Source organism: Gopherus evgoodei, chromosome 19 (genome assembly GCF_007399415.2).
Source record: "Gopherus evgoodei ecotype Sinaloan lineage chromosome 19, rGopEvg1_v1.p, whole genome shotgun sequence".
In the NCBI taxonomy this organism is placed as follows: Eukaryota; Metazoa; Chordata; order Testudines; family Testudinidae; genus Gopherus; species Gopherus evgoodei.
In genome coordinates this window covers 15,330,978-15,354,064 of record NC_044340.1, presented here as the reverse complement: position 1 = coordinate 15,354,064, position 23,087 = coordinate 15,330,978, and the positions used below count along the sequence as shown (strand labels likewise).

Sequence of the window (23,087 nt, the reverse complement as noted above, 5' to 3'; positions counted from 1 at the left end):
ATGCTGACACAGCACTGTAGATTCAGCCAGATTTGAACTTCATTTGTCTCCTGCTAAAGTGGAATCCACCCCATGTGTCTGAGGCATTAGCAAAGTGTTTGTGCTTAATTAGTGGCACTTTCCTCCCTGTTAAAGTTACAAGTGGTGCAGGTCTCTCTGTCTTTCTCCTGGCTCAGATGCGGCTCCTGCTCTAATAAAAAGGAATCCCTAGCAGATCCCTTATGGTATCATCTCACCACAGCCCCCCAGCGATTGCTTCCCTCCTCCGATGGCATTTGAAAGCACACAGCTAGCAGGCACAGCTGAGGGTGAGCACTGTCATACCTTGGCCTATGCACTGCCTATCACTCCCTGCCCCTGGAACCTCAATACCATGGTGCCCATGGCATCTCTCCACTTTACTCTGAAAACCTCATCATCTAGTGGTCTCTAACCCTGGCACAACTATGCCCAGGGTACCCTCATCCCCCAGCATTTCCTACTTGTGTCACTCCAACGCCATGTCACCCCATGTGCAATGTGGTCCCCTTACTCCACATCAACCTCTTCCCACACGCTTCCAACCCATGGCATCCTCCCTGCCTGCTGATCCTTCCTGTCCCCATCCCTCTGAAGCCTCATCTTATGCCCAAGGACAATCTCTTGCCTGGGTGATTCCAGCCCATGGCATCCCCCAGGCACATGGCATGTCCCTTTCCCTACATCATGCCCAATGCCTTCTAAGTATATTAATGGCCCCAACAGCTAGTGAATGCCCCTTCCCTGGCACTCCCCTACTAACGACAGGGCCAAAACCCACAGGGCTCCATGCCCAGTACACCATCACTGTGCTTGATACATTACACTCAGGCAGTCACCACAGAACTCCCAGCAAGGCAGGCCCTCCCACCATCTACTCTGGCAGCTGCCTGCTCCCAGCAGGTGTGACCCAGGTTGTTCTCTGCCCCGCACCTGGCAGGGGGCTGGGCATGGGGCTGGCTAATTAATCTCTACATTCCACGCGGCAGTGTCTAATTATGACAAAAACATTTTATCAGGCAATAAATATTTATTTTTGAAAAAAAACTATTTACATGTGTTGATTTAGCAACCAGGCTAATCAGCCCCGAGAGGGAAAAGCTTTGCCTGCATTAATTCCACTGCTCAGGATTCAGAGGAGCAAAAGCAGGTCACCTGGCCTCTCTTGCTTGGCATCGGGCGTGTTATCAAGGTCTCCGAAGTGAGTTGGAGTTTTGCCCCATGGCTATGCGGTGTGTCGCTAGTCATTTCCCTCTAAACCTGAAGCGATCAGAGGTGCTAATAAAAATGACCCTTTCCCTAGCATCTTTATCCAAGGGGACACTGCAGCAGAAACACTTCACAGACTATGCAGCCTATACAGTCTTTACCTGCCATTGAAGTGCAGCCACCTCTGGGCGATGCTGCCCAACAGTTTAGAAGCTTCCCTACTCATTGCTGAGATACCACGGTGACAGGCTCCTGAGAAATACCATAGCTAGACAGCTGAGCACCTGAGAGATTAGATCTAAACGTAGATGTATTTAAAAAGCAGCCATACTGAACTATCTTTAGGACATTCAGGACACTGACTAGAGATCTCATCTGCAGGACCTGCAAACTTGGTGCTGGGGTGTTTGGTTCAGTGCTGACTTGGAAAGAAAAGCTCCACCTACAGACAACGAAATCACTTAACCTCTGGGTGGCTAAATGCTGCATCTGTAAAATGGGGGTAATGCTTCCCTGCTTGGTTGCAAGATGCTCAGACACCGGTGATAGGGGCCGGACATGTACATACATCGACAGGATTCACTGCTGTCATTGAGTGAATTGGAGAGGTGAAGGGTCACCCTTCACCAAGCAGTTCAGGGATGGCTGATCAGAACAAAGAGCTGCCCACTGCCGCTAGGAGCAGGCTCTGGTTTGCATGCTCTTAGGTGAATGCAAAGTGGAGAAGAGAAACAAGCTCTCCATGCATTAACAAGAAGAACAGAACAATCTGGGGGTCAAACCTTGAGGGAAAATATTTCTTTGAAATGTCAAGTGAAATGTCTTGCTCTCTCTGGACAAGCACAGAGCAAGTCTTGTAGTTTTGGTTTTGTTTCAGCACAAAATTCGCAATAGCTGGGGCAGTAACAGGTCTCCCCTGAACAAACAGCATGACCCCATAAGCCCATGCAAAGGTCTAACAAAATTCACTGGCTTTGTTATGGGGTTTGCATTCATCTCACTGGATTAGCATCAGCCCAAACTTTAAACCAACATTCCAGGAATGCAGAGCCAGTGGGCACTGAATGTGACATCGGCCCAAAGCCTACATCTAGTGAAATATATCAGACATAGCAAACACTCAGCCATGTGAGGAAAATCCTGCACTGATGAGAATGACACAGCCAGTGGGAAAGGGAAGGTGCCTCATGCAGGGAAAGATCCGACCAGCAAAACACAGACACCCCTGGAGGGACAATATTTCCCTCACCTCTGTTAGGTGAGACCCAGCCTCAAAGGCTAAGGATCTTCTCCCCTAGCCTGTTTCAAACCTGGGGGTGGGGAGTGTCTTGCTCAGGGCAGTTTTGGCTCCGACCTTCAGAGCTCCTCAGGCAAAGGAAACAGACGGGAAACCAATAGGAAGCCCAAGTGGGAAGTGGAGTTTCCAGTTGCCACCAGAAGCGTGAAGGCAGCTCCTTCCTCTCATTGCTGCCATGAGTGCTAGGAGGCGGGGATGGGTTATATATAGCCCCTGGTTGGGCTTTGGGAATTCTGCACCTTACACCTGAAAACTAACACCTGATTCACTTACTCCAGTGTAAACCCAGAGTAACTCCACTGACTTCAGCAGGGTTACTCCAGATTTACCTCCATGTAGCTAAGATCTGGATCTTGATCTCTACCCCCACCCGCCCCGCCATTCTAAGATCTCAAAATCATATTATCTCCTTCCCCTTTTCCAGGAGCTGGCTAGCCTCTGCACTTTTCTAGCCTATCCCCTTCTTTTCACCACTCTAAAACTGGATGCTTGAATCTCTCTCCCACACAAACACACCCTGTCTTTCACCATTTCCCACAAACCCTTGCATTCCCCAACTAACTGCCACCCATATCCCCCAACATTTCAAAGAAATACTGCCCCCCCACAAGCTTTGACTCCCAGATTGTGGTGTTCTTGCTAATGATGGGGATCTCCAGACAGGACCATGAGCTAAAGGTCCCCCGGGTCCAGACACGTTATCTGGAGGCAGCTGTTTGGGTTATGTGGATATTAAGCCCTTTTAATCACCTGGAAGCAGAGAGCCCGTGGAATAATGGTCACTGTTTAAAGCAACCCCAGCTGCCTCGGTGGGGCTGGGATATCTCACTAAGAGCTGCCTGCTGATTTTGTGTTTGATTAAATTCTTACATGAGAGCAAGGGAGTCTCTGACCTGCAGCAACACGGCAATGGGGAGAACTTATCTGAGACCTTTAGAGCCCATTGCTGGTCCCTCGGAAGAGCCTGTTTACTAGCAAGGGTTCTGAGCTGCAACATTCAGGTCTGGATTTCAAATCCCTCTGCAAAACCAGGGACACTGAGAAGGGGGCGGGGATTTTGGCTTCAACAGTGACAGAACTAGATTCAGATCCGAACTCCATGACCCCCCAGAGTTTCAGGAGATGAGATCCGGGCTTTGAGGTCTGACCTAACTCTACATTATACCCAGGGGAGCACAATGACTGCCAGGGGGCAGATCAGAGGCTGGGGTTAACCAGCTGAAGAGCACAGTACCTCCATAATGGCTGATCCTCAGCATGTCTATGGAGCTTTCTGGTTCTGAAACTCTGTTCAGACACAAAATCACCAGCCAGAATCAGAGATACAGGTTGAATCCCCTCCTTCCCCCATACTTTTTTTTCTTAAAGTTTAAAAGGATCCTGTTTACCTTTTCCCCTTATTTCTCCTTGCTGCCTCCCCAGTCCCAGGTTTGGGCTGACACCAGGTGCAGAGGCGGCACGATACCATCATAAAAATATAGCTGTTATCATACAGATGGGGCCCAAGCTAAACTCTCTTTAGTCCAACCACCCAGACACAGGTGTTGCTCAAGATTTGAATGCGAATTCAGAGGTGGGTTTTGCAAATGGCTCCTGTTTTCTCAAGCCAAAACCCCACATCTGAATACCCCCCGACTTGAGAGCCTTTGAAACCTGCATCTGGATGAGAATTCCCTAGCATGAGCCTATCTCTAGATCACACAGCCCCCTGCGATCCAGCCCTACTCAGTGTCACACGGCACTGACCACCTGGGTTAAGCAACTCTTGCGGACAGATCCATCCCAGCGTGACTGTCTCATTCCCTCATCTCCAGTCGCTGTCTCGAGGGACTCCCATATGTAAGGGGACTCGTGTCATGGCGAGAGTGTGTCTAGGAGCCCTCCGGGGGACACAGAAGCCAGACTTTCTGCTCATCTTTCCTGAGCCCCCAGCCCCGCAGAGAGCACTCGCCAGAAGGAGATGCACTCAAGGAGCTAGGCTGGGGCTTGCTACACCCCTGCAAGACACGGGCTCTGCCAAAGGCTTCTCCATCATCACTCCATGGAGCAGAACAGACTAATTAACAGGCTTCCAATTGCCACGGACAATTGGACAAATGAGGGGACAGTTCCAGCTGGGACTGGCACCGCCACAGGGCACTGGGGCCACCAAAACATCCCCACCAAACTTTTACTGTGCCCACCCACACCCTGCCCTGCCCTGAAACCCCACGGATCACCCAGCTCACAACACACTGTCACTCCCTCCTGCTTTCCCAGGGAGAGAGAACCATGGGGAGGCCACATCTCCCAAGAAGCCGAGATCTGAGCCAGTGCTAAGGTGAAACAGCAGGACTGGCAATTCCCCTCAGCGCTGGCAGTCAGGGTCCCCATATAAGATTATGGTAGCTCCCCAAGTCTCATGGGCAGAGACCTGGGGCCTACAGGAGGCAGTCAAAGGGTCAGTGGGAGGCTGGACATGCCCCCCGATTCTCCCACCTTGCTCCATGGCCGTGTGCTCGGATCTCAGCCATTCCCTAAGGGGACGTCTGCACTTCAAGCTGGGGTTTGACACCTACCTCGAGACACACCGACCCATTGGTGCTCCTCGCCAGCTAGTGCCCTAAAACGAGAGTGGAGCTAGCAGCAGGAGGGGCTAACGGCCTGGAGAACGATCCTTTCTGAGGTGCTAGGTACACAGTCGGGGTGGCTGCCATGTAGCTCAGTGGGAATTAGCGTGGGGACGCCCCCTCTGGCTGGGAATGAGCCTCTCCTCCCCCCAGCTCCAAGTGCAGATGTACCCTAAGTCTCAGCACAATCAGCTTCGTCGCTGCTAGTGGTGACCCTGCGACTAACCCCTCCTGCCTATAGTCATCTTCCCCAGGCTGGCTAGAACAGGCCATGTCGGGTGGGCCCCATGTGGCGCTACCTTTCCGAGAGCAGCAGGCCCTCAGGGCTCACTCTCCTCCTCCACCCTGGCTCCTCCTCCCTCCTTTCCCCCAGGCACCAGGAGAGTCACAGTTTTGGTCTCACGGGACCTGGGGTCTCTAGCATGATTCTGCGTCTCCCTCTTCCCACCCCCTCCACTCCTTCTGGCTCCCACTGTGGGAAGCCGCACCCTGCCCCTTCCAGCTCTGACTTGCACGCTTTCCGATCCTGGCTGGGTCGGGGCAGAACAAGCTGGGGCCTGCCGCCTCTTCCTCGCCTTCCCTTTGAACAGAGACACATAGCTGGTGAGGTACGTCAAGCGCAGTTGCACACACAGGAGCCAGCCCTCGGACCATTGTGCACCTAATCCTCCGCAGTCCCCACAACCTGTGAGTCACCTTGTTTCTTGGGCCCGGAATAGCCACGTCCTCCTCTGCCCCACACCTCCTCTCTACAGTCAGGGTCCCAGGGCACAGGCTCTTCTGGGTTAGCCCCAAGGGACGGCTCCCCGTGGTTCCTCCCCCACTGATGTCTCTGGGAGAACTGGGCTCCAGGGTGCCATAACTGGGCTCCTGTGGGGCAGCCACTGGTCTTTGCCATGCTCTGGGGATGGGACTCTGGAGCAGAGGGCAAAAAAGGTGAAAGTGGCCACTAGCGACTGGGCAGAGGGAGCAGCACCAAAGGGCTCTGGATACTACAGTAATGGTTGCGGAGCCGTCTGTGTGGCTGTCTTCCCAGAGGCCTGCATCGCTGGGGGAGGTGGTCGGACACCCATGCCTGCTGTCTTCCCCATATGCAGCACAGGGAAGGGAGGCAGGGTGCTGGGGAGCAGGGATAGCCTCACAAGCAGATGACTAGATCAGGGATCAAATATGGCTCCTTGCACAGACACAATCCAAGCCCATGGGACCAGATGGAACCAGCTTTCATCAGACTGCTGGGGGGATCGGAGACATGCCCCCCTGCAACTATTCACTGTCTTGTCTTGATCCTCCTCAATAGTCTCCTGGAGCTGACAGCTAGGAAGGAAATTCACCCTTCAAAGCCAAAGACGTGAAACTAGCCAGCCAGAAATTACCTGCCTCCTCCCTGCACTGGCCAGTGCATGGTTAACTCGCCTTCCCCTGCCACCTCTCCCAACTGGAGCAGAGGCTGTAATTAGGTTAATGAGCTAAACCTGAATTGTGATTGGGATTCCCTGATTTACCGGTCTGTCTCCAGCTTTTGTTTTACTGCCAGTGAAGGTTCCAAAACCCATCCCAGCTAATGGCTCTGATAGCAGAAAGGTCTCCCGGATTTTAAATAGTATTTAACGGCCAAGGTAATTAATGATCATCGAGCAAAATGGAGATGCTTGAAACAGGGCTCTGGGTATGCCCCACTGCGCCTGTCATGTCTCTAGCCTGGGCAGAGGCATCCTGCAGACACAGGTAAAGAGGGGTGAAAGAGAGAGAGAGAAAAAACAGATGAAAGAGTAAATGGAAGAGAGAGTGGTGGAAAAAACGAAGGATGAGAGAGAAAGAGATGAAAGAAACAAGGTTGAAAAAGGGAACTGAAAAGAAAAGAGGAGTGTGAAAGAGAAATTGAAGGAGAGGGAAAGAGCAAAGGAAGGAGGCAGAGAGACAGCCATCCCATCCCACCCTGATCCTCGGATGCATAAACAGGGGAATCTCGAGTGGAAGTAGAGACGTCATTTTACCTCTGTATTTGGCACTAGTGCGACCGCTGCTGGAATCCTGTGTCCAGATTTGGTGCTCACAGTTCAAGAAGGATGTTGATAAATTGAAGAAGGTTCCGAGAAGAGCCACAAGAATGATTAAAGGATTAGAAAACCTGTCTTATCATGACAGATTGAAAGAGCTCAATCTATGTAGCTTAAGAGAGAGCAGGTTAAGGGGTGACTTGATTACAGTCTAAAAGTATCTACTTGGGGAACAGATATTTAATAACAGGCTCTCCAATCTAGCAGAGAAAGGTAGAACACGATCCAATGGCTGGAAACTGAAGTGAGACAAACTCAAACTAGAAATAAGGTGTAAATGTTAACAGTGAGGATAAGTAACCACTGGAACAATTTGCCAAGGGTCGGGGTGGATTCTCCATCATTGGCCATTTTTAAATCCAGATGGGATGTAATTTCTAAAAGCTCTGCTCTGGGAATTATTTGGGGCAGGTCTCTGGCCCGTGCTATACAGGAAGGTAAACTTGTTGATCACAATGGTCCCTTCTGGCCTTGGAATCTATGAATCTATTCTCAGTCCATCCCATCCTAGACTCATCTGCACAGGGCAAGAAAGATTTAGTGGAATGGGAAGTTAAATGGCCTCTTAGCGGTGCGTCTACTGGATGGTCTCCTAATCCCTCGGAGACCATCATGCCCCTGCAAATGCTCACTGGCAGCTCGGCCCACTGGGAATCGATCCAGATTTTGTTTTTTCATCCCATTCTCCAGTGATGGGCCCAGTCTCCCAGCACAGCTTTCCATGGGAAGGTGCTGTCTCCTTCCATCATCCCGCCTCTCCCTGCAAGCCCTCTGCCTGGCTGTCTCCCCAGCCCTGTAACAGGAAGGCCAGTGGGTGGCCTCAGCACCGCTATTTGATGCGTACAGCTCTGACTGAGAGAGCCTGGCAGGGTGTGCAGAGCTGTCAGCGGATAAAGTAGCAGATAACAAGGCCAGGAGTGTGAAGTCAATCCCCAGATCTGAGAGACAAGACATGAGAGCCCGGGATCCAATCCCTACTTGGTATAGCCGGGTGGTAGAGACACCAATAGCCCTAAGTTCGGTCATGACTTGGTACAGACCCTGCTCAAGACACCAGAGGCAGTGGGCTCAGCCTGATACAGTCGCCAGGGGCTAGGTTTTCAAAGGGGATCATACCCAACGCGCTGAGCTCTTTGGAAAACCTGAGCCCTTTTCGCAGCGCCTAAAATGGGAGCTGAGCTCTTCTGAAAACCTGGCCTAGGATTTGTGGCTTCCATGCCCAGCTCGTCCAGGCCCTGGAGAGTAAATGGGGAAGGGGCATTTACAGACATTGCTTGGACCTTGGTCAGCAGGCTAGTATTGCGCAGAGAAGCAGGGTAACAGCTCCCAAGTATTTCTCCTCCTATCTCCTCCTTCCCAAGGGGAAACCTATGGCCAACAGACCATGCTCCGGGAGCATTTGCCTCTTCCTTCTCTGGTTATTTCCAAAGTTCAAGCCCCAGGGATGGGGGAAGCAGGTTGCAACACATCCCCTCTCTCCCAGGCTACACGGATGCAGCTCCCCTCCCAGCCAAGATCTGCAGCCAGCTTCTCTCTCTCTTTCTTTCCCCAGAGCAGGAACAAAGCTAGTTCAACCAGTAATTGGCTTTCCTGCTTCGACTTGCCCCAGAAACACAGCTGCAATCGGAAATGTCAGCATGAGAGCAGGGGCTGGGAAATGTGCATCAGGCCCAGTGCTTTGAGGCCTTCCAGACAAGGTCCTTGGTAAACAAGGGGGTTGCGTGTCAGGCGGGAGGAGGGTCTGTTCTGGCTTGCTGAGGAATGTGCTCCAGCACCTAGACCAGATGACGAGGGTTGGTTTAACATTCACCAGTTGGTAGAGAACCACTGTGTGCCTCTCCTCCCTGCCTCTCGTCAACACTGGACGCACTCAACACCATGGCAGCTTTGGTGCCAGTTGCCCGACTCAGCCCCCAACTCATGTGGAGGGAGCGCCATAGCATGAGAACTCACCCAAGTTCCAGGCAAGCTAGAGAGGGGCCTGAGCCGGGCTTGGTGGCGAAGGGGGTTGGATTAGGGGATCCCAGTCAGCCCACCATAGAGGTAAAAGTCAGCTGTGAAATTGGGAGCTGAACATCACCCAGGTTTCAGGGGTTCATTTGGGTTTCTCTATTGAGGAAACTTCCCCTCCAGTTTCCGTACTGCTGGGTTCTTCTCCCCTCACCGCCCAAGCTTTGGCTGATGTTTTGGATTTGTGCAAACCCCCAAATGCTACTGAAACCACTGGATGGCACCCGATTTTATGTTAGCTCCATGAATCAGTCCCAGGTTCATTTCAAACTGAGCCCAGATGAGCTTGATGGGCTTGCAAACCGCAGAGAAACCTCTGCTGAGCTGGGTCTGAGTTTTGAGTTTGCAAGTAGAACTGGGCCCGCGCCAGGAAGTTCAGATCCAAACTTTCCCCAAATTCTGGGTAGCCCGGAAGTGGGTTTTTGCTTCCATCTACTACAGAGATAAGGTCGGGGTGTAAAGTTCATCATCTGATCCTGGATTAGCTTGGACCTGCCTTTTCCCTCACATCCTCAGCATTTAGTCTGATCCATGATAGCGACAGCGGCTCATTGCCAAATTCAGTTCTGGCTCCTGACTTTCCCAGGGTCTGGGAGTCTGGGGATCATCCCCATCCCCCTTTGAGACAAGCTGTACAACCAGGCAAGTTTCACCTTGTTGCGCCCGTCATAACTCCTTTACCAACTTAGGTGCCCGCCCCAGGGCTTTGGGAAAAGACTCTTACAGTCAAGCGAATATTTGCCAGCTCTTTGCTCCATACAGGGCCTTCAGTATATGCTCTCACCCTATCTGCTTTGTTTGCACCAAGCTAAGTTATAGTTACGGAGCTGGAGCCAGATTTTTCAATGTACTTAGGTCCTTACAGATTCAGATAGCCGTCTAGTGATGCAGATAGCACCTGACTCCAACTCCAGGGGAGCTGGGCGCCTAAGAGCTTATGAAAATCCCACTAGGCGCTTATCTGCATCTTTAGGCACCTAAACACATTTGCAAATCTGACCCTTAGATAATACTGAATGGCCAGTAGAGAGAGAAACGAAGAGGCACGAACCAGGGAGCAGAGAGAGATCCTTAGCTGCGATTTGAAAAGAGCTGGAGAGGCAGCTGCCTATGCTGGGGAGCTGAACAGGAAGAGGCTCTTGCACCAACAGGCAGAGGCTAGGCAGCAAAGCATGTAGGAAGGCAGTGCTAGATGAGCAGCGGGACGGTGGAAGGGAATGGAGACTGAGGTAGGTCAGGGAAGCTGCCTCAAGCAAGTCCATAGAGAGCAGTTTACAACTCGATCCTTAAGTGAATGGGAAGGAAGGAGAGGGGCATGTGTATGTGTGTGGGGTGCTAGGGGGTGAAGCTGCCACTTGGGATCTGTCTACCACGATATATTCAGCTGTAACAGATCACACATGAAGGACAGGGCCTAACTCTGCAACTACTGCAGTCAATGTTGAAACTGCTCCTCCTAACTTCGACAGCATCAGGATCTGGTGCTGCATCCCCTTCTCTGAGGGATTGAGCCTGAGAACTACGAAGCTGAGCCCAGCAGGAGCAACAGATGCTCGGAGCCTCACAGGTTTGGGCCCACCTCCTAGATCAGGGCTGTTCGTTTGCGTCATTGTTCCCTCCTTGAAACCAATGAAAAAAAGTCAATGAAAGAAATCCTTGCGACATTCCTCCCCATGCATGTGCCAGACAGGCAGAGGAGGGCCGGATCGGTTTATTACAGCAATTACAGCAGGGTCTAAATCTTCCTGAGGGCTGTGTGCTGGTGATGGAACAGAGATTTGCTTTTTAATGACAGCACCAGAGGCCAGGCAGGTGCTGGGAGCCCGACAGGTATCACTTGCCCAAACACTAAGAGACATTTCAAAAACAGCATCATTTGTTGCCTCTTGTCCTGAAGGATCCAAATCCCTTCGCAGACAGTTCACAGGCCAGAGCACCTTATCCCACTGCTGAAACGCAGCTACCTCTGGGGAGGAGAGCAACAACAAGGGCTGAGGGAGGGGACATTTCTCTAGCAAGGAGATGGTTTTACCCAAGAGGCATGCTGCCAGCACTGTAATTTATTGTTGGTATTGCAGAGGGGTTGAGGAGCCCCAATCATGGCCAGAACCCCACAGTGTTAGGACCTGTACAAACAAAAGATGGTGCTTGTCTCAAGGGGCATATGCACCACTGGAAACACACTCCCATCTCCCCTCACCCACGACTGAATCCTTTCCTGCACCACTAGACACTGCAAAGCCAGCCCTGCCCCTTCCCAGAGGGCACCCAGGAGGCAGCATGATCTGGAGGCAGCATGGTCATTGAGCATCACAGGACCCTGGCTTTAAGCACAAACTCCTTGGGGGCCTGCATGGAGTGCAGCTCCCTAGCCAGCACTTGGGTTATGCTGGTCCCACGATCCAGCTCCAGAGCGAGATCTCTCTGCACGTACAACAAGGCGCTGCACTCTACCTCCCGGCTTTGCAGCCCAAAGGAAGACCAAGAGACAAGCTTTGGGGAGGAATTATCCACCCTATGACCGGTTACTGTTTCCAGTTACCCTGTCCCATTTCTCCCATGCCTGGGGGGGACAGCTTGGCTCAGATGGGGGTACAGTTTCAAACCCTCTGACTGCTGCTGACTGATCCCCAGAGACCAACATTCACCACCAGTAGGGAATCGCTTAGTTTAGATCTTCCATCCACAGCCACACTAGCTGGTATGAATGTGTGTCAGGGATATCAGCCCTCATGCTTCAGTGCATGAGCCAATCATGACCTGATGGGTCAGGAAGAAACTACAACTACTGGGCATGTTGATGAATAAGTAACATCCTCTGGTGCAGCTACACCCACAGCTGGAGACACGATGCTGGGCTTCATGGAACAACGGTCCAACGATATGTTTATTCCTATGTCATCGTTATTTTGTCCATCAGCATTTAGACTGACGGGCAGCCAACTGGATCCACGTCACATGAAAGCCAAGTCAAACTTGCACCTAAAGCTAGAGATGGACCCAAGCCCAATAACTGGATTTCAAACACCCTGGAATTCAAGGCTGCTCACTGGGACCTGGGCAGGGACTCCAGGAAGCTCACAGTGCTGCCACAGTCGGGGAAGGATGGTGGGTCAATGCAGGGTGCTAGGGCGAGCCAAAGCACCATCTGCTACTGAGGCCAAAAAGGGACTTTTCCATTGTCCAGTGGGGGCAGATCATTTTCTGCAGGAAGCGGGAGGGGCACACAATAGACTGAGAAGCATCCAGCCAAGTGCAGCATTCACATTGCTGTGAGGTCAGGATGCGCTGGGAAGCACAGCTGGATTCAGTTACCTGATAAGCTGGGGGAATCTTCCTTATACTCCCAGCCTAGCTCTGATGCAATCCCCATCGCAGCCGGCCATGCACCCACGCCTGCTCCAGCTGCTGGTGGGAGCCGGAGCCTGCGTGCTCGTGCCAGGGGCTCAAGGAAGCAGGGTGCATGTAGCAAGGGTTGTGCCGCCCAGGGAAACCCAGGGTCCCTTTCCAGACCAGCTAAACATCACTGCAGTGCACACATGTGCCTGCAGCATCTGTGCAACCTCATGTGGGCCAGCTGCTGGATAACAAGTTGCATCTAAATTACTCAGCTTCTGGTTTGAGTGTCTATGAAACTCCCCCAATACCACACAGTTCCGGACTCCCAGCAAAGCCCTCCTGTAGAGAGGCAGGCTCAGAAACATAGGCAGCCTACACAAAGATGCTGAAGGAGTGTCAGCAGAACCCCCCAGTCCCCGCATTCAGTGCAACGCACCGCATTGAGTGCATGTTCACAACTGCATGCATGCAACTGGCAACACCAATCTGGATTCTGTTACCCACTTGTTAAAGGGCTGGAGACACCCGTTTGCGCCTCTGTTCAGTTCTCTCCTATTCCTGCTTCTCCTTCACTGTTTCCGGTCTCTCATTCTGTCCATCGCCCTCTTGTTTCCACTCTTGCTTTCGTTCTCCCCTTCTACCATCTCTGCAGCAGCACGCAGCCACCTGGGCTGATTGCTGCAGCTTTCCCAGCGCTGCTGAGAGACCCGATGTGCACCAGTCTGGCAACCTCGGAAAGCAGGAGCAGGGGCAGGGGGAAGATTACCTGACCCCACTCGCTGCAGGAACTTTTCCTGCCGACTCCACCTCGAAATATCTGTACTTAATCAATCAGACTTCAAGCCCAGTGATTTCCAGCAGCTGAAGGCACTGTGTGAGCAATTTCCATCTGCAGCACAGCAAGGACACCACAGCTCTCGCTCCCCTTCTCTGCTACTGCTGCTTGGATTGGGCACCAAGGAAGGCTCTGATCCAGACTTCCCCCTAGTTTGCTGGGGAGGAAGATTTTAGATCTGAGGATCCAGTTGCAGCCCATGGTTTCTAATAAAGGGGCAGAAAGTGAGGACAGTCCCCTCACCCCGGCTACAGAGAGTGCAGAAAGCCGCTGCATATTCTCCTCTTGGAGGCTGGATGTGCTGAAGAGTCACATAGTTAGACTGCAAAACTCACCACCACAACGTATGCTCAAGACCAAGTGCTCAGATGGGTGAAAAACAGAGGAGCGGACATTTATATGGATAGCAAGACTATCCAGAGTTATAAAAATAAGGAGGAAAGGAAAACAGGAGTTTTAAAAGGGACTGAAACCTCCTGCTTCAGGATGTAATGAGATCTTTAACTGTTAGGGGTCAGGACATTTCCACCAGTGGTACTACAGTTGTTGATTTTTTTGCATCTTCCTCTGAAGCAGCTGGTGCTGGCTAATGTCAGTGACAGACTGGACTATATGAAGCCCTGCTCTGACCCAGTCTCGCAGTTTCTATGTACCATGAGCCATTTCCTGCAAGCTTGGAGCACCCATATTCCTTCCTGGGCTCCCCTACCCTCCACAGCATTGGCAGGGTAACCCATAGGCTCTGTGCCAAGCTGGACCTGACTTCTGTGGGAAGAGCCTTGCATTCCCCAGCCTTCCAGTGCAGCGGGTTGGTGATTCCATGGCAGATAAATCAAAACTGTGGAGATATGTATTGTTTCACGTATACAGCTGAGTTAACCAATCACGACAGAGTGAACCCTCAGTTATTTAACGGGATGTTCAATACCATTCACTGAATGTTGCCCTTCCATTTTAACTTTCCGAGAGCTGCAGAATTTTTCAGTGAAAATGCATGACTGTTGTCAGAGGGTGAAGCCTGAGGATTCAGCCACTGAGTGGGGGACAGCTGGGACTTTTGGCCTCTGGTAGAGTGAGGGAGGCAGGCTGGGATGGTGAGATAACTGCTGTAGCTGGATGGGGCTTCTGGGCACTTCTACCATACAAATATTAAATAATCAATGTTATCAAAATCAGCAGTGAAAGAGTTAACAGTGCTGACAATTGTAATTCCATCATTAAGTTTCAGAGTTAACGTGCAATTGAGGGGAAGGGGGCCGCTCACACCTCTCAGGGCTATTGTCTCAGGCTGTCTGCAGATTCAGGCATCCATTTGTAGCCAATTCCCAACTTGAATGTTTTTTTTGCAAGCTTAGCTTCTTGATCATAATTCTGTAGCCAATGCCACTCTGGTGCTCGTTTGCCTTCTGTACGGCTGCTCTTTGGGCTCCCTTCATGCAGTGCACTTGTGTCACTTTGAAATTCACCACAAAGGCCCAAAGCTGGCCTAGTTACCACTTAAATCCCACTTACAGGCCTCGTGCAGTGGATTTCATCTGGCGAGTGGAAGCTGCCAGGGGCAGAGGGCGATCATGGCCTGGCTCTTGTTCACTGTGTCCTTCTTCTATCTACTACCTTAAGCCTTTTTACAGTGTGCAACACCACAGCACCAGGGTTTACATTCATCTTGAGCCAGCTCCATCTCATTCCCAGCTCCGTTCCTTTCTCCAGAAAGCCATCTTCAGCCTCTCTGAGTCACAGAGTAACGGAGCCCTTGGGGGTGATGTCAGTGAGTCACGGGGGACCAAGGAAGGAGACAAATCTTGGCGAGACCTTAATTAGTTCTGACAAATTAATAACATTGGGGGAGGGGAAGCCCTCATTTATCCTGCAGATCTAATTTCCTTCCCTTGTGTTTTATTTCCCTGTCACACCGCACGCTGTCAGGAATGTTGGAGGGGAAAAAAAGGGAAGGGGGGGGAATGGACTGTCAAACAAGCCGTCAACCCCTGCCCTGCACACCCTGTTAGCATTTCCAGGAAAGGGAACTTCAGATGCAAAGCCATCAAAACCACTCCTAATGATCTCCCTCAGGGCGTCAGGGCAGAATGGGTGACAGGGACTAGACTGGCACCACAGCCACCCTTCATAGAGAGATCCTGATGGAAAAGTATAGGACCAACATGAACTCCAGTCACTGGGTCAGAGAAATCAAGACACCTGCCTCCACCAGCCATGGAATCGCAGGCAAAATTACGCCCAGATATGGGCCTTCTACCAGACAAAAGCCCTCACCAGTCACGGAACATGGGGCCACATTCTGCCATGGCACAGACATGGATGACTTTCTACAAGAGAAGATGCATTTAGCAACTTGGGCGTAAAGCATGCCAGGCTGTGGGGATAGAATGCCTTCTGCCAAGCAATCTGTCTTCAGAAGCCACAGAACCAGGACTGAAGTCTTTCCAGACAAGGATGGCTGTGGCCGTCTGCCAGACAAGAAGCTTCAACCACTCACTGGACCAGTGAAAGGAGGAACACAGTGGTTCTGGGTGCTGCTGAACTTGAGACACTGCGAAGGGGAGCTGAACACCTGCTTTCTGAAAAGCACCCCCCTGTAAGAGGCCTCAAATTGGGCACCCAGAGTCATGGGTCACTTATGGAAAGTAGCACCAGGTGAATGGCAAAGCTTTCTTCTCCAGAGCCCCGTTGGAGGATATTTATTCCTAGCTAAGTCTTTACCTTGGATTCTCCCCAACCTCCCTCCCCCCTCCCCCACCATGAAAGCTGATGCTGCCCAAGGATCCAGTTTCTGACTCATCCCTGAAAGACGAGGCGCTTCGGCCCGGCACTCAATCCAGGCCTTGTAAAGCGATGCGCGGCCCGGGTGAGCTCTGAGACTGAAGGATGTGTGCCACGGCAGCTCAGCTGCAGCTGTATTTATGGTAGGAAGGGGATTAGTGCTGCTCGGATACCTGCATGAGCTCTTGAAGCACTGGGGATGGGTACCCTGTTGGCAGACAAAACAGCTCAAGTGGACCATCTATTTAATTGAGGGGCTTGATCACTCCCCTTGGACTCACCACTCCAGCAGATCTTTTCCAATCTGAATGATATTACAATAGCATCCCAGCTGGACCTAGAGTCAGATAGCCCCTGCCCCGAATTGCTTATAACTTAAATAGACAAGGTAGATGGGTAACAAAGGTGGTTGGGGGGGTTGTCATCGGCAGAACCAGGAAGAGAACCCAGGTCCGAATGTCCACTCCCGTGCCCTACCAGTACACCACTCTGTCTTGCCTTCCCTCACTACTGGCTATGGTCAAAGGGCAGATTTGCAGCCCTACCACTTCTCTTGCTGTTTGAACCGTTGCCATCCTGGTGATGCTCAGGCTGACATCAGAAAAAAAATGCCCAACGGCCACATTCAGTGGAAAAGCCGAATAACCCAAACCCTGCCTCCCCGTCCCTCCCCCCCATGCATGCTGTCCATTGTATAATCCACACAGGTGGTCACCGCTAATGCCTCGTTGCCCTGGTCACCGGGAGTGCTGAACTGCCGGAGGATAAAGAGATCCTCCTCCCCAGCTCCACCCGCCCACTGCATACTCCACCTCCCAGCTCAGCCCAAGGCGCACAATGAGCCCCAGGAAAAAGACGAATGGCCCAGGGAGCCATTCTCTACATAGCTGTTCACTGCCAGCCTGTGATTGGAGGGTAGGGGGAAGGTTTGATTACTGCTTGTCCCGCAGGGTAAAATAAAGCTATGGATCTCAGAGCTTTGGAGTGTAGCTAGAGACATTTCTAACCAAATAAATACTAGATCCTGCCCCTGCAATCCCACAGCAAGTCAGAGCAGAAACTCTAGGCGGAGAAGTAGGCAACCTTTCCGCCCCCAGAATGGGGCTGGATCCCAGTGTTGATACTGAGCCCCGAGGTTTATTTTGAATCGACTTATGTTCCTGCGGGAGCCAGCTCCCACTGCCATCCCTTCCAATGGTGCAGCTGTCGCGTTTCAGAAGCAGCCTCCAGAAAAGTGCGATCGTAATATTTCCCAATACTCCCAGTCCTTCCGAATCTGTGTCTGAACCATCAGAGAAGGAAGAATTCCTGGGGAGAGCCATGAAGATGCACTGAGCTAGATGATCCACCCATATCGTGCCGTCCTTCCTACCTGTGCCATGTGCGTATGCCATGCTACCATTCTGACCAGGTCACGCTCTCCACCCATGTTATCCAGATTTATATAACAATACAAGGGGCCACACACAGAGAATCAGCCCCACAAGCACTTAATAGCCCACCAGAAATACGTTCTAGCCTTCTTTTATTATCGCTGTAGATCCTGATTCTTATAATATTGGATAACTCTTTGCACTGGTTTTCAGACGGGACAGAGGGCCGCTAACATTTACGAATGAAGATCCAAATCTATCCACAATGCTTGCGTTTTGCCCAACCTGAAGGAGCATTGTGGTCTCTCTGGGCTGAGACTCCCTTTAGAAGGACAGGGTGGCTACGGGCCAAGCTTTGGTCACCTTTGCTATAAGGCCTCTAGCAAGCTTTTCCCCTCACTACTCCCCTCCCCATCAAAGATGCCTAGGCTGGTATTTTCAATGAGACCTAAGGGAGTTAAATGAAGGGAGTCACTGAAAGTCAAACTGGACTAACACCCCTAAGCCTATTTTAAAAGCCCCTTCTCTAGCCTGAGCTCCCTCTTTGCACAGTCCTGGCCTCCCAGCTCCTTTGCAGTTCCAGTCCGGCTCATTATAAATGCTTTCTGCTTGCACAGCACTTTTCACCCACCGGTCTCAAAGCAAGTTCCAAAGGGTTATTTGCACACATTGTCAGCCCCATTGCAGAGATGGGGAACTGAGGAAACTGTAAGGCGGAAGGACTGTTATGCAGTGAGTCTATGCCACATGGAACTAGAATCCAGGTCTCCTGATGCTTCGATCAGTCCACTAGACCACGACTGTCCTGCAGCAGGGCAGCATGTTAACTCCTGCGCCTTGTAAAACAAATCTGGCCAAGATGCCAGCCCCTGGGGTAGTGGACTCGACCCTCTAATACAGGAGCTGATGTCAAGCAGGCATAAATGTCTAATCACTTGGAAATGGAATTGACACCCCCTTTCTACACACGTATTCACAGCTCCAGCTGGCCATTCCACTGCTTGTTCTCTTGGGATACCAGACCAGAGACCTTGCACTGCACAGACAACAGGGAGACTTGACAACTACTATGACCCCAGTGTGCTGATACCACGGCTTATCGACCAGTATCGTCTCATTGTTTCCTTGTACTCCCTCGTCTGTCTGTATACACCTGTTGTCTCCTGTGGGCCCATATTTTTGCTCTTTGCACAGCGTCTAGCACAATGGGGCTCCAGTCCATGACGGGGGCTCCTAGGTGCTATAGTATGACAAATCATTAGACAATAATAATACTAATAAGATCCTTCATGCAGTTCAGACTTTAACACTTCCAGCCTTATCACTGGGGAAACATGAAACAATTGTCCTGAGGCACAGGGCTTGGTCACACTGGGGACAGGGCAGACAAAGCAAAGCTGCTCCAAGACATTATTTGCATTGGGGCAACATATTCCTGCTTGACGCTGGGCTAAACTGCACTGGGGAAAGCTGAAGCTTCGCCTTGGAGTTTGCATTGGGGTAACTACATCAGGGCAAATCCCCACTGTGGAGAAAGCCACAGGTGGGGCCAATCCCAGAAGTTTGGAAGCTTCTGCAGGATGGGATATCAAATTTGCCTCCTGCAAGCCTTGGAGCTTGGTAGAACCCAAGCACATGAACATTTGTGGAAGGAGAACCCAATGGGGGAGCAGAACGAGCTGGGGCCAGTCGCATCACACATTTCTAATGCACCTGGGTGGACAATGTTCACATCGCGCACAGCATTTTCTAAAGAGCTCTGCACGCTGGGCGCCTGCTGGGAGCGGAACACTTTTGACAGCCTGGCCCTGATGCAGGTGCCTCAGTGGGAGCTAAGCTCTTTCGAAAACCTGGCCCCAGCTGTGGGTGTTGAAACCTTGAAAATGTGACCCTGAGCGCTTTGGGAAATCTGGCCTCACTTGGCCAGCTCTTAAAATAGGAAGACAGATATTTACCAGCCAGAGTAAATCCATTGCAGGCCCCTGATTAACTATTAACTCCTTTGTAAAGACCACAGGCAAGCTCTGCTACTATTTATTGCTCAAAGTGGAATTGTGGGCAGAAAAATAATCAGGGACACACAGTGCCAACTTATTCATCAAGTCTGTGTCTGAGTCAGATCTGTTCAGGGAGACACTTACAGAGTGCACTTCACAGGTCTCCCCGCTCTCAGAGCAGTGCTGTCTGTATACCTCTGCTATCAACCCATGTGCTCTCTGTGGCACTTGCTCTGGCCTGCAGAACATGACAAGATCTGCTCATGTAACTGGCCAAGGGTCTGTCCCACAGCTCACCAAGTCAATACAGTCCTGACTTCAATGGCTCTGAGGCCAGGTTCCAATATACCTGTGATGCTCGCAGAGCCAATATAGCTATGGGAGGGTGAACTGGTCCCTCATTTGCCTCATGCCTTTCCTGCTAAGCCCCAAATGCAGAACCCTTTCAGATCCCTGTTTGGATCAACAGGGCTGCAGCATAAATCGCTTGGTGATGTGTAAACAGGGTTGAATGGATCCAGAGAGAGCCCCACAACCTCATTAGTTATCTGAACATAAATGACACTTTAACAGTTCATCACCAATAAATTCAAGCTTGCTTGGGTCGCAGTAGCAGTGATGCTGTGACAGAACAGGTTTCAGGACAGCTGTACAAGCCCACCCGGGACCCTGGGTAATGACTCAGAGGGCTTAGCTGTTGTTTTAAAGCCAGCTGTAATGGGGTATATTCCCCATCCTGGCTTTAAAAGCTTTACTGTGGGCCTGAGGCCAATTAACCCATCTGGAAGGTGGGCCAGCCCCAATGAAAGTAAGTCCCAGCTGGGAGAGGAGCAGGGTGGTTTCTGAAAAGGTGGGGGTCTGGAGCAGAAAGGGGCTGCAGGGAGAGAAAGAGAGAAGAACTCTGCAACCACTCTCTGGGACTAGAGAGTGGAGAGACTGCCTGGGGGACAGTCAGCCCTGGGATCTTCCTGCGTAGCAAAGTCTGGCAAGGAGAGACATGGAGCAGCCACTGGGGGTGCACCAAGCTCTGGTGATGAGCCCTGATTGTAAGGCAGGATCTGGCTTTCCAGGGAGAAAGCTCTGGGAAGCATTCAACTGAGGACCAGAGTGGGATGAACAGTCAAGACTGAGGATGGCAGGAGTTGGGTTAAGTTTACACTTTTGGCTGGGGACTTAGTGGGGAATTCCAGGGAGGAGCTCTGTGGCCTCAAGAAGGGTGAACTTAGGCAGGCTGTGGGAGAGGCCTGCCACAGGCATGGGTAGGAAGAAGTCCAGGGAGGTGGCAGCACAAAGTCCGGTGGGGTGAACCTTGACTGCCTGTTCTAGATTCCCTGGGCTGGAACCTGCTGTAGAGGACAGGGAAGGTGATAGGTAGCCCTTGAGAAGGGGATGTGGACTCCTGGGAGCCCTGAGAAGAAGGGACATCGAGTGTGGAAGGATTGGATATGTGTCCATGTTGGACCTTCTGGTGCCCCAGAAGGAACAGGACTAGACGTGAGCTGGCCAGGTCATGAGAAGAGGCAGACCAACGCTGGGCAGCAGCAGCCGTCGGCAGGTCACTAGACAGGAGGGCCTGCTATGCCATTCCCAGCCACAAAGGAGTCAACTCTCCTGCAGGGATTAACATGTCCATGGGACCAGCACTGAGACAAATCATCCTTTGGTGTGCAAACGGGCCTGAATGGATCCAGAGAAAGCCCCGCGATGCCACCAGTTAGCTTAATACAACGGATGCTTTAATGTCCTATGCCAGTATCACAAATCTCAGGTCACCTAAGGGGATGTCTACTCTGCAATCGGAGGCGTGACTGCAGCATGTGAAGACATACCTGGGCTAGCTTTAATTTAGCGGCAGTGCTTTAACATGGCTTGTGTCGTCGCGGCACCACCTTTGCGAGGGGGGCGGCTCCCAGCACGGATGCACTGTCAAAACTGGTACATTATAGCGCTGAAACTTGCTGCACTCAGGGGTGTGTTTTTTCAAATCACTAAGTGAGAAAGTTGCAGCGCTGTAAAGTGCCAGTGTAGACAAACCTGTAGAGAGCCTACCATCTAATGAGACAAGGTAGACAAAGGAAATGTGGTTATTCCTGTTCTGATCACGGTGGAACTGAGGCACAGAGAGACTGAGGGCCTGATTTTCCAAGATTATCAAAGATCAGCCTGCAAAGTTCTGAGCTCTTTTGAAAACTCTGGCCTAAGTGACTTGCTCAAGCTCACACAGGATTGAGGGAGGTTCTGTGGCAGTGTGGGAAACTGAACTCAGGACTTCTCGCCCCCTGCACAAAGGTCCACATGACCAGCCTCTTTAATATAAGGATTAAATTCCATCCCGAAGATGCACCAGTTTCACTCCAGGTGCAGCATTACACTGAGTTGGTACAACTGGTGCAAATCTGTGTGTGGCACCGTTGTTTTAAACCTGGCAAGCTAAGCTGATAGCAGCCAGGTTTAAATTGATGTAAAAGTGTCCACACTCAAAGTTGCATCGGTTTAGCTCAATTAGTTTAAGCTCATTGCTTTATTTAACCTGGTTCAACTCTGTGCATTGGGCCCCATTCAGTAAAACACGTATGCAGGTGTTTTACCCTTAAGCACCCGTGTAGTCCCCTTGCTTTCAATCACATGGTTCACATTAAGCACCTGCTTACATGCTTTGCTGAACAGGGATGAGCTTATTCATATGCTTCAAGTTGAGCACATACTTAGGTCATTTGCCAGATTGTGGCCTAACTAAATTCATGCTTAGGCGTACTGGCCTGTAGCATTGGTGCTGGTTTGTCATGTTAACTGAATACAAAATGTTAACATCCTTGCACACTAGATGCCATCTCTGAAGGCTTTTCCTGAGGATTGTAGAGTCCCAGGATAGCCCGGATCACAGAGACAAAAGATGCTTGTTCCTCATCTTATTTCTAATTATAATTGGGAATAAGAAAGTAGCTGTGCTCCTGTTTGGCCTGAGAGCCAACGCCAATCCCTCCCTCCCTAACTCTCAGGCACGTTTCCTGACATGCAGGCAGGTTTCCTGACATGCAGAGATCAAATAACCTATCACTGAAAGGAAAGATATTATCCCCTAGCACCATTCAATGCAAACACCAAAACAGCGCTTGGCTTCCCGAATGAAAAGCCAATTAAAGAACTTGCCTTTTCAAGGGGAGCAAGGATCTGACATAAATGTTTGGGTCGCTTTTGTTGTTGTTATTGGTTTTGGCAAGGAGAAATTGCTCTATTTAAGCGCTATCGATGAGCTATATTAAAATCAAATCAATCTTTCTCAAAACATTTTGGCTTCCTGTCTACTTTGGCAAAAAACACATCTGCCAAAAAAAAATATTTCTGGATGATTTTGTTTTTTGGCTTACCTCATCAATGATGTTTTGGGTTCGTTTTGCCGTTCTTGTGCTGGGCTCTGACATAAGCAGAGCTAAAACAGGCATTTAAAATCTACATCTGAACAGATGGGCCCTGGTCTCAAGAAAAGTGAGCTGGGGCAAGCCTCAAAGCAAAACAAACCAGTGATGGCAATACACTGGGGCTGGGATTTAGGGTCATT

The 23,087-nt window shown here is 50.9% G+C and overlaps 1 protein-coding gene across 5 annotated transcripts in view; it reads right to left on the bottom strand.

The window, feature by feature from the left end:
• NECTIN1 (nectin cell adhesion molecule 1) overlaps positions 1 to 23,087 on the bottom strand; it is a 171,022-nt gene that overhangs the window by 122,735 nt on the left and 25,200 nt on the right. The gene's annotated exons all lie outside the window — the stretch shown is intronic.